The following is a 20,572-nucleotide window of genomic DNA, read 5'->3' as shown; positions in this document are numbered from 1 at the left end:
TAACCACGGGGCTCCCATGTTCGGTTAATCGTGAGTTTTGCTGATCCCAAGGTGTTGAGATTATCCAGAATGGACTGTAATATGTGGATGACAAGAAACATCCAATTACTAAAATAGTTTTGAAACCTACTGATTCAATATGTAACCTATTCATTATTAGTCCACCTAGAAATGGTTACATACACAATTCCAAGGATTTAGGAAACAAAAGTAGTCATGACTTACAACTTTTCTTTCCTATAGGGAATAAGATAAGCGGAACAGTAGCGTCCTTGATTGGACGTCACCGGTGGAGAAATGATTTGTAAACAAACCAACTACAAACCAAGCGTTCCAAATACAAAATTTATTAATCCTATTTCTGTACAAAAATGCATAACGTTTTACGATGTCGCGAATCCTTCATATATTCAAACTTCAAAGACTCTATGCCTAAAATAAAAATATAATTCACAGTTTCTATGCACCAAAAGTGCTCGGAAGCGTTTTATACATATATGCACATGTGATCATACCGACGGTTTCCTTGAACTCATAGGGATGAAAAATAGTTCGAAGAAACCGTAGTTCGAGGGAAACGGATGTTACCATAATGGCTTGGTATTGTAAGGTATACAACTGTCTCATGACAAATTACTGTCGTAATTGGATGTGTTAATTCTTTTTTAATACAACAATAAATTATGTTGTACATTTATAATTTGTTTTTGTCTTTGTTGTTTTGTTTTTTTGCTCTCTATTTTTGACGAAAGCTGACAAGGAAGAGTTTGGAATATTGTAATCTTTATAAATGTCAACTTTTTTTCTATCTCTGTCAACCTTAATCAAAATTATGTTTTTAATCTCTAACGTAAGAACAGTCATTTTTCTTTTCTCAGACATAGTGACAATGATTTGAAAACTCTTGTCTACTGCATTGAAAAAAGTCAGTGAAAGGAAAGGAAATGTGAGAGTCGCCTGAAAATTGAATCAGTTGATACATGCTCATGTAAAACAAGTCGTGGTTGTTTGGGTTCCATTCTATTCTTGTGTATGTGTATTTATCATCATTATTATTATTATATTTTATTATTATTATTATTATTATTATTATTATTATTATTATTATTTATTATTATTATTATTATTATTATTATTATTATTATTATTATTATTATTATTTTATTATTATATTATCATTATTATTATTATTATTATATTATAAATTAAGCCATAGAGTTTTTGAAGTTTGAATTTATGAAGGATTCTGTAGCACGACACCTTAAACAACAATAGGTAAGAAAAGTTGCGAAGTCACGACTACTTTTCTTTCCTATATCTTTGGAAGTGTGTATGTAGCCAGCCCCACAAGGACAAGTTATGGATAGGTTACAAATTGAACCATTAGCTATCAAAACTATTTTAGCAGCAGGATGTTTTGGCAGATTCTAAGAGTTACGGGACGTAAAAGAGTGCGGATGATGGTCTTTATTGACGACCAGCATATATTTAGACGATAAAATAAGATACCACCACTATGATAGTAGAAGACTATTTACTCAATGTATGTACTCATTCTTCAGGAAGAGAAGTTTTACATTTCCAATGAGATAAGAACCAATATTTTGACTTCACATTTTTCCTTATTGGTTTCGACCCTTTGATTCTGACCCTAGACTGTTGGAAACTACTTCGAGGTTTAACTTTAACGTGGCTGCCATGGACTACTGAATGAAAGGATAACCCAGATTAAAATGATAGGACTTTTGACTGATGTCGGGAATAATAATAACCCGAGAACCAAACATCTAGTCTACGAGGTCATTCCTTGAGGTCAATAAATCTTTAATTTCCGTAAAAACCCAATTAAAACACATTATTAAATCTTTGGATGAATACGAATTAGTATAATTGGATCAACTATAACGCCATTACTTAGACCTACTTGGTGGTTCAAAAAAACTGTCCCCTGTTGGAAGTCTCTAACTTCTTTATAAGTTTACTTTAATTTGTGCAATTTTTATGGAAAAAAAAACAACCAAAATAAAATGAAATAAAAACACATATCTAGGTCATAGGGTTTTTGTTGTCTAAATTTTATTTTAATCGATAAAAGTCAAATTACTTTACTCGGTAATCATGAAAATCAAGGCCAAATTGAGGGATGATATTGAAAGTGTATGATTTATTATGTAATAGGTTTGTAACGATCGCTTGAAGTTATAATTGTCTATGTAATTATTAGCAAACAGTTTGAGAGGTAAACACATTTGTAAAGAATAGGGTAAATTGGGGGGAATTCCACACAGCTTTTTCAGTTCATGGTCATGGAGTTTCAATCGATGAGGTGATCACACACACGGAATACAAATAACCCACAGCCATTCAAGCCTGGTTTCTGTACAAATGATATTTAAAAAAGGAACAAAACTTCATAGATTCCAAAGTTTTCTCTTTAGTCGCATTTTCACCATTTTGGGATAATTCCACACCATTACGATAAACATGCAAGAACGAAATTGAAACAATCAGGAACAATAATTAACGTCTGAAATGAACATCAACAATCTTTGTAGACTGTGGCATGTGACCAATAGGCCAAGGCTGGGATCCCAATTTCTCTGTTGTTAGAACACTCACTTCACAAACAGATCGATCCTGGGTTTTGAGTAAGCAATAAGTATCGTCTCCCATTCTGCTGTATTGTATTTTGACGTGGTGACGGGCTGTTCCCAGTTTGGGTTGTATAATTTGGCAGCACATTTTCACCCATCCCTCCAGATGAAACGAGATCGATCGCTTACATCATATCTGCGTGATCAGACGACTGCGTCTATTCTTGTAACTCATCACCACTCATTAGCCAATCTCTAATAAAGAGGTGGCCGGTATGATCTGTGGACAGGATAATCAAGAGAATAATCACTACTAGGTCAGTTGATAGATAAAAGAGCAATGTAAGACATCGCTTGTAAATGACAGAAATGAAAACGTTGCTGCTTTGGCCTGTTTGCAGGATGGTAATCTGGGCAATATCTGAGCAAAGCATCTGCTGAATCGCAGGGATCCATAGATTGATTATACAAAAATGATACAATTAATGGTATCAACTCTAAAATATGTGACTAAGTGCACCAAGACCGAGGACCTCGTGAAATTTTCTTCGACTGTGTAGGACAAATATTTTTTTTTAAACGTTTGAAATTGACATCGAAAAAAAATGTGTTTACAAGGTGAGAAAAAGTCTTCGTTACAACCAAACTTCTTAAATAAGAAAAATAAGCATTGTTATATTTTAAAGCCTCAAAAGACAAAATAATAAAAATACACATTTGATTGAATGGGCATTAAATTAACACATTATCTCATGCATCATGTTGTATTTCCATTAAAAGATTCACAGACCCTTTTTCGTGGATCCCAAGAAAACAAAAATGATTGCTTCGCTGTACACATAACATTTACAGGACAAAATAGTGTCCTGATTGTTAAAAACGTTATCATACAAACAGAAGATTTCATGTTTTGATTAAACGAAGCTCTTTTGCAAAATTCTATGACTTGCCAAGAATTTCTGCATCGTCAATTACCAATTATCATTGACGATGAGAGACGGCCGTGAACTTCTCTGGATTCCAATTCCCTGGAATATTAATTCTGAAATGCCCTTCCGTCAAAATATTATAAAAACAAGGGAACACCTGTTTAAAATTATAAAGATTTACAGCAGAATTGAAGTTTGTTTGGACAAAGGTTATTAATTTGAACGAGACAAGGCGTTGACAGATTCTTCAGTTTTTTCCATGTCTGCGTCAAGCTCTTAAACCAAGACAGTCCCATAGCAATGACTTTTGGATGAATATATTATATTTCATAAAAAGCATCTCGGTAAAAGTTGTATAAGTTGTTCTTTTTAAAAATTTAAAATGCAGTCAATTTGATTTATAATCGATGAGAAGAATTTTCTAACTGAAAGAAAAATAGCGAGAAAGAACGGAAGAAAGGGAGAGAGAAAGAAACAAAGAGATATATAGATGGATAGAGAGAGAGAGAGAGAAGAGAGAGAGAGAGAGAGAGAGAGAGAGAGAGAGAGAGAGAGAGAGAGAGAGAAACAACTCGAACAAAAAGAATCGCATGGATGTTACCCACACAGTTTCACCCCTTAGAGCGCACGGGCCGCAGATGCGACTACAGTTATGTAGATATGTGGTCTAGTGGTATGACACTCGCTTTCGGATCTGAAGGTCCTTGGTTCTAGCCTCGCTTGGCGCATAGTTGAGTCATTGGAGAAGGCGCTTTACTTACATTCTCTCATCTTACTCAGGTATAAAATGAGTACCTGGCCGTAAACAGCATTTTTTTTTCTAATTATGCATACTTGACACAACGAAAAGTCACAACAAGATCTTGACGGCCTCAAAACTCTGGTCCAGGATCGCGACCAATGGAAACAATTAACAACATGGATGGAGACAGCAGATATACTTATCGACCATGACTGAATCACACAATTCTCAGCAAGCGTCATTCGGACTGCGAGGCTTACTACTACTACTACTACTACTACTACTACTACTACTACTACTACTACTACTACTACTACTACTACTACTACTACTGCTACTAATAATACAACTATAACAACAACAACAAATACTATTAATACTACTACTACTACTACTACTACTACTACTACTACTACTACTACTACTACTACTACTACTACTACTACTACTACTACTACTACTACTACTATTACTACTACTACTACTACTACTACTACTACTACTACTACTACTACTACTACTACTACTACTACTACTACTACTACTACTACTACTAATAATACAACTATAACAACAACAACAACAACAACAACTACTACTACTACTACTACTACTACTACTACTACTACTACTACTACTACTACTACTACTACTACTTCCACACTACTACTACTACTACTACTACTACTACTACTACTACTACTACTACTACTACTACTACTACTACTACTACTACCACAACTTACTACTACTATACTACTACTACTACTACTACTACTACTACTACTACTACTACTACTATCTACTACTACTACTACTACTACTACTACTACTACTACTACTACTACTACTACTACTACACTACTACTATACTACTACTACTACTACTACTACTAGATGCTTTTCCGAGAAACCATGACCAGGTTATTTCTTACCTTGAAGAGATGATTATACCCTGGTCTTGTCCAATTTACTATGATATCAACAAACCAAGCACAAATCATGTTTGCCATCTAAAGAACAGACAGATCAATTCTTTCAAAGAGGTAAAACAGCAAATTATTTTGCCACAGAAAATCTGTCGCTCCTTCGACTCTGAGCCAAGTGTCCACGTAAGAATGCTCTCAGTTGCTTTGCTAAACCGCACTATCCGCTTAATCACTGCACTTAATAGAATTTCAGAGGAGGTGCGATTAAGCAAAGATAACCGCCTTTAATTGTTTATTCTCCTTTCGTATTTTCTTTTTAAAACAACGTATAATATAATGTGGTGTCAAGATTGATGTTTGAAGACATAGAAAACTTAACAAAATAAGTGCTATTATGGTTAACTATAGATAGCATGCGTTGGCTAAGAAGCTCACAACATTGCCTTCAGGAAGTATAACGGACCAACACACAAAACTATGTGTAACCATGAACGTCTATAGTCTGGTTATGCAGTTAAGGGAGAATTACTCCAAAAAAACCGTTAACAAAAGCCTGAGTGACGACAACTTCGATCTATCTATAGGACGCACATTAATCACCTGTATCTAGCTTTATTTTTCTTCTTCCTGCATCATCTACAAACCACCTGAGGTATTTTGTTGCAGACTTTGGTGTCCATGTTGGTGTTTGGGGTGGCACAGAAGCGATTCTGTCTATGAACTGTTTAAGGTTTTCAGAGCTGACTACATCACAGGCAGGTTGTTCTCATTTATATTCCTTGATGGAAAAGACATTAAACGACTGCTCATTGTACTCTCAGAGCGTGAAAAAAAAGGGGGGGGGGGCAGCGTGGCTCAGCAGTATGGTCTTTGCTTCGTACCTGAAAGGAACCGAGTTCGATCACCCGCCGCTGCATTTTGTGCCATTGAGCAAGTCACATCGCCCTAGCTCAATTTGTGGCGCTGCGGTACGGCTGACGCCTCGGTTATTCCAGTCTTCCCTTAAAATGGACCTAGAGACAAATTTCTCCTATGGGATGAATAAAGGGATTTATATTTATTTATTTAGAATCTGTGATCGTTTATCTGATTTTTCCCCTTTAGGATATTATAACCGGGTTTCTAAAAATGTTAATGATAAGCATTTGCTGTGTCTTCTATCCCCCCCAACCCGTTTTCCAAATTGTTTCCTGTCGTTGTCTTGGAATGAGATTACTTCGTTTTGTCCTGGCCATGGTCGGGAGTTCCTTGGCTGGAAACAGTCGAATGTATAGTTATAGTTTTGGAAGATGCTATTTTTTTTCCTTGTAAACCATCTCTCTGTTATGCATTGTATTATGTTTAGTTTACATATTATATTATATGATTTGTAAACATTTGAGTGTATTCCTCTTATTTGGGACCTGTGCTTGTGTCTGGATGAGACTTTCAGGTGATCTCAAACTATGTACTTTGACGGTGTGATCTTGGAATTTACATCCGTTCCCTATTTGAACCAATTCCCCTTTGTCTCACCTTTTCTTTTCTGCTTTACTTGTAATTCTGGAACTTTTTACTATCCCATTCTCTTCTATTTTACTGGCGCTGATATGACCTTAATGTGTTGCATGTGTCGTAGAACCCTTTAATACAAAACAAACAAAGATAAGCAGTAATTGCAATTAATAACATCTACCACAGTTATTATTTTACCAGATTTACTAGTAAAATTCCCAAGCTTTGATAAGAGATATACTTTTTAAAATTGAGCTTTATATAGCGCAATATCCACTAAATGTGCTCAGAGCGCTTTACAATGGGTCCCTGGTCAACAGCAACATTTAACATGTAGGACGGGACATAACGCCTGTTAGGCGTTATTACAATTTTTCGGACAAAGACAACGCTGTTAACGACCAGCTACTCATTTTACACCTGAGTACGGCCAGAGAATGTGAGTAAAGAGCCTTTTCCAAGGACTCAACTATGCGCCGAGCGCGAGGCTCGAACCCATGACCTTCCGATCCGAAAGCGAGTGTCATACCACTATACCACATCGCCCCACTACTACTACTACTACTACTACTACTACTACTACTACTACTACTACTACTACTACTGCTACTACTACTACTAATACTACTACCACTACTACTACTACTACTACTACTACTACTACTACTACTACTACTACTACTACTACAGCTACTACTACTACTACTACTACTACTACTACTACTACTACTACTACTACTACTACTACTACTACTACTACCACTATACCACTATACCACATAGCCCCACTACTAATACTACTACTACTACTACTACTACTACCACTACTACCACTACTACTACTACTACTACTAATACTACTACTACTACTACTACTACTACTACTACTACTACTACTATTACTACTACTAATACTACTACTACTACTACTATAATAATAATAATAATAATAATACACATTTATATAGCGCTCATTCTCGTGTAAAACACAAGCTCTGGGCACTTTACAATATAAATATCAATTTTAAGTGAAAAAATAAAAAAAATAAAATAATAACAACAATAACAATTCATAGCCAAATCAAGGATTCATATAGAGTCAAGAAAAACAAATACAGTAAAAATGTGTCTTGAGATTCTTTTCAAAAGTAGGTAAAGACTTGCACTCCCTCAGACCACGTGGTAGTTCATTCCAAATCTTGGGGCCGAAACAAGCAAACGATCTATCACCAAATTTTGTTCTTGATCTTTTTTCCGAAATTTTCGTTTGGTCATTACATGATCTTAAAGTGTAGTTTTCAAATTTACACATGACCACGTGATCTGTGAGATATGCCGGTGCTATACCAGCCAAACACTTATAAACAAGACACGCTGCTTTGTAATATGTGCGCTTTTCAATGGGCAACCAGTGGAGAGAGGCCAACAAAGGGGTTGCATGATCAAATTTTTTTTTGCCAAAAACTAATCTTGCAGCACTGTTTTGCAGTAGTTGCAATTGTTTAATAGAAGCCTGAGGCAAGTTGACAAGCAGCGAGTTACAATAGTCTAGTTTCGAAAAAATGAGGGAAACAACCAATGTTTTACATGTTCCAATTGCAATATACTGACGGATCGAACTGATTTTCTTCAATTGAAAGTATAAAGATTTACAGAGAGCAGAAATGTGAGCTGACATTTTCATTTCTGAATCAAAATAGACACCCAAATTTTTCACAGTCTTTGAAACTTTGATCTTTTCACCCCCAATCAACACCTCAAGACCATCATTCACCTTCAACAGCCCTCTATTTCCCACAATCATCACTTCTGTTTTTGACTCATTCATTTTCAACTTGTTTGCATCCATCCACTCTTTCACATCCGTCACACATTCTTCCACACGTTTCACAATATTTTCGAGATTTTTAGTTTTATCAGTAGCATAAAGTTGCGTATCATCTGCATAGAGATGATAGCGCAGCCCATGACCAGTGATGACATTAGATAATGGAGAAGTATACAAAACAAAAAGAATTGGACCCAAAACAGAGCCTTGAGGAACACCAAAAGACAATGTATGTTGACGAGAAAGTTTATCTAAAATCATAACCTGTTGCTTTCTGCCATCTAAATAAGATTCAAACCACTGCAAGACAGTCCCAGACAAGCCAAATGTTATATTAAGTCGTTTAATGAGAATACCGTGATCAATAGTATCAAACGCCGCCGAAAGGTCTAACAATGTCAGAAGAGAAACAGAACCTTTATCTAAAACATCAAGCAAATCACTCGCAACACAGCACAGAGCAGTTTCTGTGCTGTGGTAAGAACGATAAGCTGACTGAAATTTTTCCCATAGATTGTTTTCATGGAGATGTTGTGAAAGACGTCTGAGTACAACTTTTTCAAGGATTTTAGAAAGAAATGGCAGATTTGAGACGGGACGGTAGTTACTAAGGTCATTTACATTGAGATTTTGCTTTTTTATGAGAGGCTTTACAATTGCATGTTTATAGATATCTGGGACTTGTCCTGAGATAAGTGACTGATTTATAATATAAGTTATGCAAGGTAACAATTCAGGAAGACATAATTTCAAAATATTAGTTGGTAAAGGATCTAAATCACATGACTTCGAGGAAGATGAAAAAATTATTTTAGAAATTTCTTCTTCAGTTGTTTCTTTAAAACAAGAGAATCTACTACAGCTACTACTACTACTACTACTACTACTACTACTACTACTACTACTACTACTACTACTACTACTACCACTATACCACTATACCACATAGCCCCACTACTAATACTACTACTACTACTACTACCACTACTACCACTACTACTACTACTACTACTACTACTACTAATACTACTACTACTACTACTACCACTACTACTACTACTACTACTACTACTACTACTACTACTACTACTACTACTACTACTACTACTACTACTACTACTACCACTATACCACTATACCACATAGCCGCACAGAAAAATATGTTTTAGAAATATTGTAGAGAGAATCTTATTCTAATCATATCTCTAGATCTGGCAAAAACATAAAAACGTGTCAACTGAATTGAAATAAAATGACCACACGTATCATAATGCTTTGTGTACGCCTTTCTATCAATATGTGACCCCTCGTCTCAAAATGGTATTAAGTCGGGATGATTAAGATGCTGAAAATGACATTTGTAGCCAGAATATCATGTTTAAGTTGAGTATATTTGCTTTGTAGAGGAGAAGGAATATCATATTTTACTGTGCTAAATACCAACGTTTCATATTTTTGACCAGTTTCACCATAATTTGATGTTTTAGCATCTGGTCCATCCCGACATAATACCGTTTTGAGACGAGGGGTCACATATATACACCACATCGAGAATAAATTGTGTGTTGTAGACACAGCCACACAGAATGCCTGCTGGGTGCAGTCATCGGGCATCCCTTGGTTTGGAGAAATGTGTCTTCCATCGCCCTATACCTGTTTATCATTTGTTGTTGTTGTTGTTGTTGTTGTTTTTGTTGTTGTTGTTGTCTGTATTTTGTTCTGAATTGAGATTGAATTGTTTTAAACATGTCCTAGAAAGGAACATTAGCCGAGAAGGACGCAGTCAAATGAATATTTCCTTTTATTCTGAGAGGTAAATATTTTCTCCTTCTTAAAAATTTCCCAATTATGTTCTATTAAAGTTTTAAGTTTTGAATATTTAAAGCTTTTTTTAGTAAACATCAACTAGGGGCACTGTTTGGAAAGTCGTGGTCCTTGCCGATTAACGCCAGTTAACTATACATTATCAGCCAAGGATTGATGTTGTCAAAGTAAAAAGAAAACCAAATTCTATGAAAGTATTGTTTTATAGGTCATCAAAGAAAAGCAACAATATTTGCAACAACAACAACAACAAACAAGGACAAGTCAAGATTCAGAACAACTCAAAGAGAGATTTGAAAGTAAACTGGTGTAGATCTATTTTTTCATGTTGATCAGACCATTTTGGCATGGGTTGGGGTAAGATTGTAGAATTACGAATCTTTGACTACAGGTACATTCGTCTCTTTGACTCGATACTTTTTTTTTGAAGAGGAAAATTTTGTTCCTTAGATCCTATATACAGGTCTTTGGTGCATTTATGAAATCGAATTAGTCGTTTTGTGAGTAACTTTAAAAAATAAAATGAAAAAAATACTCTTTACTCATTCCCAAGGGGAAATTTGTCTTTAGGGTCAATTCTAAAGGAATACTGGAATAATCCAGGCGTCAGCCGCAGTCCAGCCCCGCAAAGTGAGCTAGGGCGAGGTGACTTGCTCAAGGCCACACAGAGAGGCGGTTAGTCGAACTCGGTTCCATTTGGGTACGAATAAAAAACCCTACCCCTGAGCCATGTTGTCCCTGATGTATATATGAGTTTCATTGTATATTAGTACGGCACCTATAAGGTGCTATGCTACATCAGCGTAAAAGTGTCACGTTCACAGGGAATCCACATATTGCGACCAAGCACGTCTGTTCCTGGCTAGAGTCACAATTTCGTCAATGGGCATAGAACCCAGCCCATGTAGTAGAGTGCCTGCTGGTCTAGTTGTCGTCTGTTCCTGGCTAGAGTCACAATTTCGTCAATGGGCATAGAATCCAGCCCATGTAGTAGAGTGCCTGCTGGTCTAGTTGTCGTCTGTTCCTGGCTAGAGTCACAATTTCGTCAAAGGGCATAGAATCCAGCCCATGTAGTAGAGTGCCTGCTGGTCTAGTTGTCGTCTGTTCCTGGCTAGAGTCACAATTTCGTCAAAGGGCATAGAATCCAGCCCATGTAGTAGAGTGTCTGCTGGTCTAGTTGTTGAGCTCTTCAAGTAGGTAATAAAAGTCCCTAATAGCCATGCACAGTCGCCATACTGTCTCAACGGTATCTCGTATTCATGCGCATTTACTTGCATTTAACCCTCTCCTCACCTACTATAATCACAAAATTTCAAGAAAATTAAGAGTGTGTTGTAGAGCATGTTTTGCTAAAGAAATTATGCATTAGAAGAACTTTACTGCTACTATAATTGTTTTTGAGTGATAAAAATATATCTTTGTGTTAGTTGTGTGTGACGTTTTGGGGAAAATCCTGAAAATGGTTGGTAAGGAGAGAGTTAAAATAGCGACTGAGGACAAAAAGAATGAAATGTAATATTTTGAGGTAGGCACAAATGACGGTTATCGGCGATAAATTGAAATCCTTTACCATAGAGATGCAGAATTTAGGTCAATTCGAAGGTATTTATCTTCAGTAGATCTCAGAAAAAATGAATTTAATTATCCATAAGCTTCATATTGTAAACTTCTTTCGAGAGAATGTAGTTGAATGAATAATATAAACAATGAAAAAAAAACAACAGAAAATGCAGATAACGATTTTTCACCTTTATTTGCTCGTATTTCAAAACTAACTTGTGCGACATCGGACGGAATTTGCCAGATCGGAATACAATTGACTTTTATACAACTTGGTTTTCTTTTTACATTGACAACATAAAACATCTGACCCACAATATATAGATAAATAGAAGTCGTACGATAAAGACTTCTTACAATAATAACCCTAGGGCATAGACAAAATGTATGGTAAGAACCATGACCACTATAGTCTAATTGCATTTTTGCTTTTGTTTTTTTTTTCAAGGTGATTCACGGAACTAGAGATGCTTATGAGTCACCTTAGTTAAAAAGGAAGATAGCTGATACATTGGCTGAGAAATTGAGACGCAACGATATTATCATTTGACTTAAAATATGCCAACGTGGCAAATCACCTCTCGATTTGAATATATATTGTGTTGCTCAATGAAAATATTAATGCATCTGTCACTGCACACCGCAGCTTTATTCCCACTGGCACTGAATATGAATAACAACCAAACAAAATCGACAAATTAGCTACTTAGAAGTTGGTATAGTAAAAATTTGAAGTACATCAAACTGTCTAGAAGTATAAAGGCTTATGAAATGTTTGGTAAATTTTGAACTCTGAAAATTATCAAACATAGAACTTTGTTGATGACACGGGTTGTAAGGAACAATATTAACACCCAACCCCATTTATTTTAGATAATAGATTATGACGGGTGTGGCAGTGCATATATATTTGAATCTCAAATTTCCAAAATCAGGTTTGACGGTTTCAAAGACTGCTCGATACCTTGATGGATGTTTGGCCATTAACAACAGCATTCGTTAGACATAATTCTTGCCCTATTGGATATTGGTCCCCGAGTGTAAATCGATGTCGACGTTGCCCAAAAATGCATTTTGTATTAGCGACTACCTTTCCTCTTTCCTACGATATCAAATTATGTCTGCAGATATAAATTGCAACATCCATCCGCTCCCTGTACCATTTTTTGATACCGTCTCTAGTTCCACCGAACAACCAGCTGTCATTTAACATATATTTTTCCACCTCTCCCATTGGAAAACTCTATCATTTATTAGTAAATACGCAATCGTTGCTTTGAGCATTTCAAATAAAAAAAAATATTCAACGATTGCAGAATATTTTCACTAAATGTATAGGCTTAAAATAAGGTTTAAAGGACAGCTGATTGGTTTGTTTGGTTTTTTTTTTATCTTTACAGTGTGTTTGTATCCAAATTGATTTTATTTGGGTCAAACGTTTCATACTAGCAGACGAAGAAAAAAAATCTTTTTGGAAGGGATCGACATTGAGGATATTTTGAGTAATATTTACACAGAGAAAATTACTTCGAAACCAGGTTGTATAACAGTAAGACCAACAATATTCTCAAATCAGAACGAAAACAGAAGTCAATCGTTCCAAAAGCAATCGAAAATCAATAAAATCCAACGAATAGATACAGAAACAAGGAAACCCGCTTACATGCAACAACACACTTACAAAGGGATGTGTGTAGTATCACCATGAACTGTCATATTTGACCTAATTCAAAAGGATCTTCGTTTACTTTTGGAGACTTTCAATTCTAAATTAAACGTTGATTTCAATTCATCAAAGGAAACGCTTTACTTTTTATGTGAAAGTTTTTTGCTTTTTTTATTGACAAACGAATCAAATTCTCTAAATAATAAGCAATAATTTGATTCCGTGATATGGAAATCTTGCAGGGGTCGGTCGATTGAGGGGTAGGCGAACGGCGATTAAAGGGAATTCCGTGTGGTCTGATATGTTTTGATTGTCATGGACTAAGGGTTGCAACTGAGTAATATACTAAATGATACAATTACCTCGGTTAAGTCCCTTACATTAACATAATCACTAAACCCAAACTGTTACTGCTGGAACTGTATTCTTGTTACTGAACAGATTATATGAAACGAAGAAATAAACATGTTGCTTTGAGTTCCATACTAAACCTTCAGCTGGTCAATCTTTTAATCAAAACATTACAGTGATGATCAGAAATCCAATCTTCCCTGAATTAAGATAAGAGAGGAAGAGAGAGAGAGAGAGAGAGAGAGAGAGAGAGAGAGAGAGAGAATAAGTAGGAGTGAAATATCTGTTCAATGTTATAGTTATCATATAACGTTATAACAAGTGTAACTAAATGACAAATTGCCATATTTATGGACAATAAAGATATATTATTATTATTATTATTATTATTATTATTATTATTATTATTATTATTATTATTATTATCATCATCATTATTATTATTAAATGATCAATACAGATAACCTGCATTCAATGCAAAATAATGTTGTTTTTTTACAATCTGTTGATTATGATATTTCTAAGAAAATAACTTTTAGGGTTGGAATAAAGGTTTTCTTTCACGGATTGGATTTATTAAATTCGCTTTTATATCGCGGGATAAAAATGACTCGTTTAATAATTCCAAAACCCGCGAAAGAATCCTATGTTACACGTTTTCCAGTTTGGCAGCTCAACTCTTGAAGCAGGTATTTTAAGATAGATGAATATTTATTATCATCTTCATTAAAAGTTGATTTCAAAGAGAGTAATTCACATTAAAAACAATATTAATCTCAATTTATACCAGTCATTTTTGAAATATTATTCGTTTCAACATATTATTTGCAAGAGAATGTCTGAGAATTCCAAAGCCATTTGATGGACTCCGGGGAGTTTGAAGCCTGCTTAGTGGGAGTGGAAGAGAATGATTTTCTCGTTCAAATAATAACAATGGAAACAATTCATTTCCACTCCCACTAAACTAGGAATCTGTGTTCGACATGGGGGTTCTCTACTTTAACTTTGGAGTCTTTACTTGTAAGGATGAAATGATCATCTCTAGCCTTGCTTTTTAGTTGATCCCGTGGGTTAAAATGCTTCTGAAATAAATAAATGGTGTTCATGCATAATAATGATTTAATGTGTTCGATGTCTAAATCGGATATTTTAGGAACACGTGTATGGGGAGAATAAGGTCAGTTGGGGTCACTAAGGTTAACCCCTCTAAAGATCTGGACATTAGACACGAATAATAATATCTAATTGTTTAAGACTTTTCATAGGCATTTGCCAAAGTCTGTCACAGATTGCTGATCACCAAACTCCAGTACTATGGCATTCGATGGAACATTAATATATTCATTAAACATTTTCTACTGGGCAGAAAACGGTCGGTTGTAGTGAAAGGAGAAACTCGACCTTTATTGATGTAGAGACCGGAATTTATCAGGGATCATTACTGGGCCCACTGTTCTTCTTTCTCCACATCGATGATCTGCCGCTTGACCTGAATCGAAGTTCCAGACTATTTGCCGACGATACCACTTGCCAAAACAAAATAACATCCTCTTAGATCAGAGAGACCTCAAGGAAGACCGAGACACTATCAGCTGGAAAACCATTAAATATGACACGGACTCAGACACATTGGGCACTATGAGATCACTTGATTTGCCTAAATTTGTCCAGTCGATAAAAACTGTCTGGGTCCTTTACAAATACTGTCATTCGTACCATAAACACCAATCCACAACTGTCAACAGACATTCACAACACTCATATTACTTAACCCTCTCCTTATCACCCATAGGAAAATCGTAACATTCGTTACGATGCAATATACAATTTTCTCATTCTGATTTTCTCTTTTACATCACAAAATTAAAGAAATGCTTTGATTACAGCTATAGACACTAAACACTGTGTTGTAGAGCCCACTTGTTACTTTTTAGTTTGAGTAAGAAAAGTCTTTATTGTGTTGGTTTGGAGTGAATTATCGAGGGAAATAGCTGGTAAGGAGAGAGTTAATCCTTGAAATACACAATCAACAAATCAAGCACAACATATAGCCGCCAACAGAGCTTTTCCCCTCAAATCACAAATGAATGGAACAATCTGCAAGACATAGTGACAGCTCCAAGTCATTAACAAGTTCCTTGCCGCTCTGAACGCAATATTAAGGCGCAGCCCTTGTCGCCAGCGCGATATGTTGGCTGCCCGAACGAAGAAGAAGAAGAAAAAGAAGAAGAAGAAAAAGAAGAAGAAGGAGAAGTAGACCACTGTCAAAAAACAAGGATTCATATTCGTGTTATTTAAGAAGATAAACATAAGAACGGAGTTCATCTCATTTCACTTATATTTCGGCAGGATTAGAACAACTTTACTTCCTAGTATTAGATGATCATTCCTCCAATAGCCTTCTCTTTGAATTAATTTCATAATGGTGAATACGTTTCTTTCAATCTTTGTCGCGTAGCCACTTATTATAAAAGCTGATTGATTTCATTTTCTTTACAAACTTCTCACAAGTATTACGCCTTGGCCGCCACAATAGTCAACTCCTCGAATTACCTATATTTCAAACGTTTATATGTTATATCACTCTCGGGACTTTATGGAGCGCTTCACTAGTTTGATTTCCGCCATCAAGTCGCCGGAGCTTCCTTTATCACCTTTGCCTGTTGAAGTACTGTCAAGATTCTGTCAAGCCCGGGTCCTGACGAGCAAGAATTGCAAATCCTCTCTGACTGGAATTGTAACTTCACACGTCCACATAACCTTATCGTCATCCCAGCAAGATCGCATAAGTTAAATAATATCATCATATTGTCATTTGTAACTGTGATCTCCATTCAATTATACAAAAACTCATTTAACTAAATATCATCTTTTCATTCATGTATTCTTAAAGAATTCGCCATTTGTTCTTTTGAAAAGTGAATAGTAGATTCTGGGGACCTTATTTATCATATTTTTATTTCATAAATGTAGTCAAATTAGGTCTTGAACGCTCATCGGATCATGAAATTAAAAAGGAGACACATATAAAGAAGTTAATTTACTTAGTTTACATGCATCTCTCTCAATCAAACTTCAAAGTTCCAATTATAAAACTTTTGATTGTCACATTTGATTATCGAGTCTATTTTAATTCAACTCGCTCTTTACGGTTTTGCATTAATTTTTCATTCATTTATTCATTTAATTCGGTTAGTCATTCACTTAATCATTCAATTTTTATTCATTTATTTATTCATTTATACATTACTTTACTGTTTCATTTTCTCAGCGCTTCCTTCCCTTATTCAAACATTATTCATTCATTCATTTCTTATTCATCCATTCGCTCCTTCATTCATTCATCCATTTATGCGTTTATTCTCACATTTATCCAATCATTCATACATTTAGGTATTCATTAATTCATTTACTCACTCATTTATACATTCATTTTCTCACGCATTTATACGATTCATTCATCTATTCACTCATTCATTCATTCCTTGATCAGTTTGTTAGTGCATCGCTAATTTCATTCTGTTGTCGATTCATTCATGAACCTTTTTTTCTTCAATGTGTTTACATTTCCGTAGCGATTCACATCACCTATCATAAATCACTTATTGTTAAAATGAACACATTTTACTAATGATTGTAAAACTTACCTACATTTTATTGTCATGAATTTTAGACATCACTTAAACAATATTCGATATCTGGACAACGATCGTACAAGTGAGACGTCCCAGCCATTAATTGAGTTGGTAAATATATTATTATCCTTCATTATTCTCTTGTACATGAGTTGGGCATTACATAATAACAATAGACATCGTGGTTAGTTTTGCATAGTGATTTGTTTTAAACACATTTTGACATATCATTGTTACAGAAAACTACTTATATATTGTGTTCTGAAAAGTGAGTCTTAAATACAAAGGAGTCATGTTTAGTGATAGAATAACTCAGGATTATTTCGTCATGCTATAGGGAATGAGATTAGCGGAAGAGTAGCGTCCCTTGATTTGACGTCAGCCATAGTCTGTGACGTCACCCGCGGAAAAGTTATTAGAAAGAGAACGTCATGTTGGTTGTGCGCATGCGTCTCTCGTTCTCGCTTTCGGTGAAAGCGGCTTGAGACACTTCAAAACCAAATTGACGTTCTCTCTGTAAGGTGACGTCCAATCAAGGGACGCTACTCTTCCGCTAATCTCATTCCCTATTATTCTTGTCACACGCTGGTATATAGGCGTCGTTGCGAGTCACACACATTGGTAATAAACCTTTCGGTGAAACATGGTTTAGAGTACACGCGATTGACATATTGTTATCGACACAAGTCATAATAGCTCCGCATTGTATTGACACATTGCTTTAAAAATATCACGGTAAAAGGCGTCAAAGTAAACATACATAAAATAAGTTGAAATGAGAGAGTGAGAATTTAAAAGATAGACAGTTAATACAGGTAAGTGTAAATTACTAAAACAGTCAGTAACTGTATCCTGTCAATTTATATGAAATGTCGTAACCCATTTATTGCAATGTTGTGTTGTATTGTTGTGGGAAAGATGCGCAGAAGCTTTTAGTAGCAACACGGAAGTGAAGTCGTTGCCACCATTAAACATGAAACTGTTTGACTGAAAGTGGGTTTGAGCCATACCGTCGAATTTAGAAGGGAGAAGATCTGCTCAACGTGACATACAATATTCATCAAGTGACCGGAGTTGTATGAAATCATGATGTCCAGCTTAAGTGATATGACATTCACCAATTTAAGAAAGGTAAGAGACGTGTATAACATATATCTACTTAAGTCCTGCAAAGGACTTGAAATTACCTCAAAAAAGAATATTTTCATGGTGCAAAGAGAAAGTAAAATAAGAAAGAAAACAAAAAGAAAGAATACGTAAAGAGGAAAACGAAAATCAAGACAGAATACATAGAGAGGAACGAGAAGAAAGAGCCCAAGAAAGAGAACTTAGAATATAGATAGCCCAAGCAGAAGATGAAACCAAAAGGACCCAAATAATACTGGAAATTGAAAATGAAAAACACACACCGGACATGAAAGGAAACAAGATAATGGTGACTACCTTCATTTGAATATTCCCCGCTCACAGGCCATGACAGCCACTATTTAACATCTATATATCTTGACCATGAAATAACTTGTCCAATGATCTTTTTCTTAAGTGTGGGAAAGGGTGAGATCTATCAAATGATAAACTTGTTAGCATGTTAGTAAAATCATTTTCAATCTGGAAAAGGAGGAGAGTGGGGAGCTGGTCAGAGTCATCCCAACTGGCCTTATTCGCTCCATTTTACGGTAATGACAGGAGCAGTATTTTTGGATTTCTATCCCATTTAATCCAAAGGTGGTGGCAACAAAATCCATCAGAGCACTACTGCCGCTGGAATGGGATGTGTTACGGTTTCAGTATGATTTAACAGTCAATCACAACTTGGACATGTTCGGAGACACAAATTCATTCAAAAATCAGTGCTGGAGGGAAAGGTAGCTGGCAGAAAGTTACGGGGCAAACCAAGGAAGTTCTGGATAGTTTCACTGTTTTTATGACATTAAAATATAAATTTATTTTCAACTACCATCAGGGTAACGGTTTTACAAAAGGTCTGGACAAAAGTATCACTCTAAATCATTAAACAAGTCTGCTGATTAAATCAAATTATAATTTTATTTTAAATGATAAAATGTCAAAATAACATTGACAGTTTTGATAACCAAAACGTACCAATTCAGTAACATGTAAAGGCAATACAATACACACAAACAAATCTTGTCTTGTTGTCGTCTCGGGTTTGCTCATCTGTAATCTCGACACTGCGTTGCTTTGATTTTTGTGAAGATATGTGGTGTGGACACTACTTCACTCTATACACAAATCACGATCCAGCTAATATTGAGGACAACCGTGCTTCTCAAATTTGTTTTATGTACAAGACTTAGCACTATCCTTTTGGCTCTGGATGGGCATTTGACCGACTCAATTGTTAACGGGCACCTTTTACTATCACACTCTTTTATTTAGTTGTGATATTACTACATATGTCGTTTTTTAATTCGTCACCTACCGACCAGCTTCTGATATTTTATAACAGTGTTTGATCGCCTGTCTTACATTTGTTTTATTCTGAACCAGCCTGTATAACACAGTTTCGGCCTTCTCTGTGTATTACTTTATTCGGACATATAGTAACAGATTTGTCTTCACTGTACTGTGATTTGGTCACCCGTTCACGGACTTACACAGTACAGTAACCTGCACTTTGCCTTGCTATTTTCCGGTCCCGAAATTATTTCACACAATCAACCCACCATTGTGCGAAGAATAGCAAGTTACGTTTTGCGGCCTGACATGGTTTTACATAACCATGGTGAGTAGTATTCATATGACGACTGAGAGGCGTTGTCATCCCAAGATAGCATAGCAACAGGTTTGAAAAATAACAACTCATGGTTACCTAAAGCCAATTTACAATTAATACTTAAGCTCGTTCTACAGTAAAGTGACAGATGTGGAGGCAACGACTGACAAAAAGATAATCGACTGCTCGGTAATGACTCTTGAGCTTGAAGAATGACGTGCCATGACATTCAACCTCTGTAGGGAAACGGGACTCCAGTATACGGTAAACAATTTAGAAGTCT

This window comes from Berghia stephanieae, chromosome 12 (genome assembly GCF_034508935.2).
Source record: "Berghia stephanieae isolate SIO BIC M18660-M18661 chromosome 12, UCSD_Bste_1.3, whole genome shotgun sequence".
In the NCBI taxonomy this organism is placed as follows: Eukaryota; Metazoa; Mollusca; class Gastropoda; order Nudibranchia; family Aeolidiidae; genus Berghia; species Berghia stephanieae.
Note: the sequence above shows the minus strand (reverse complement) of the source record.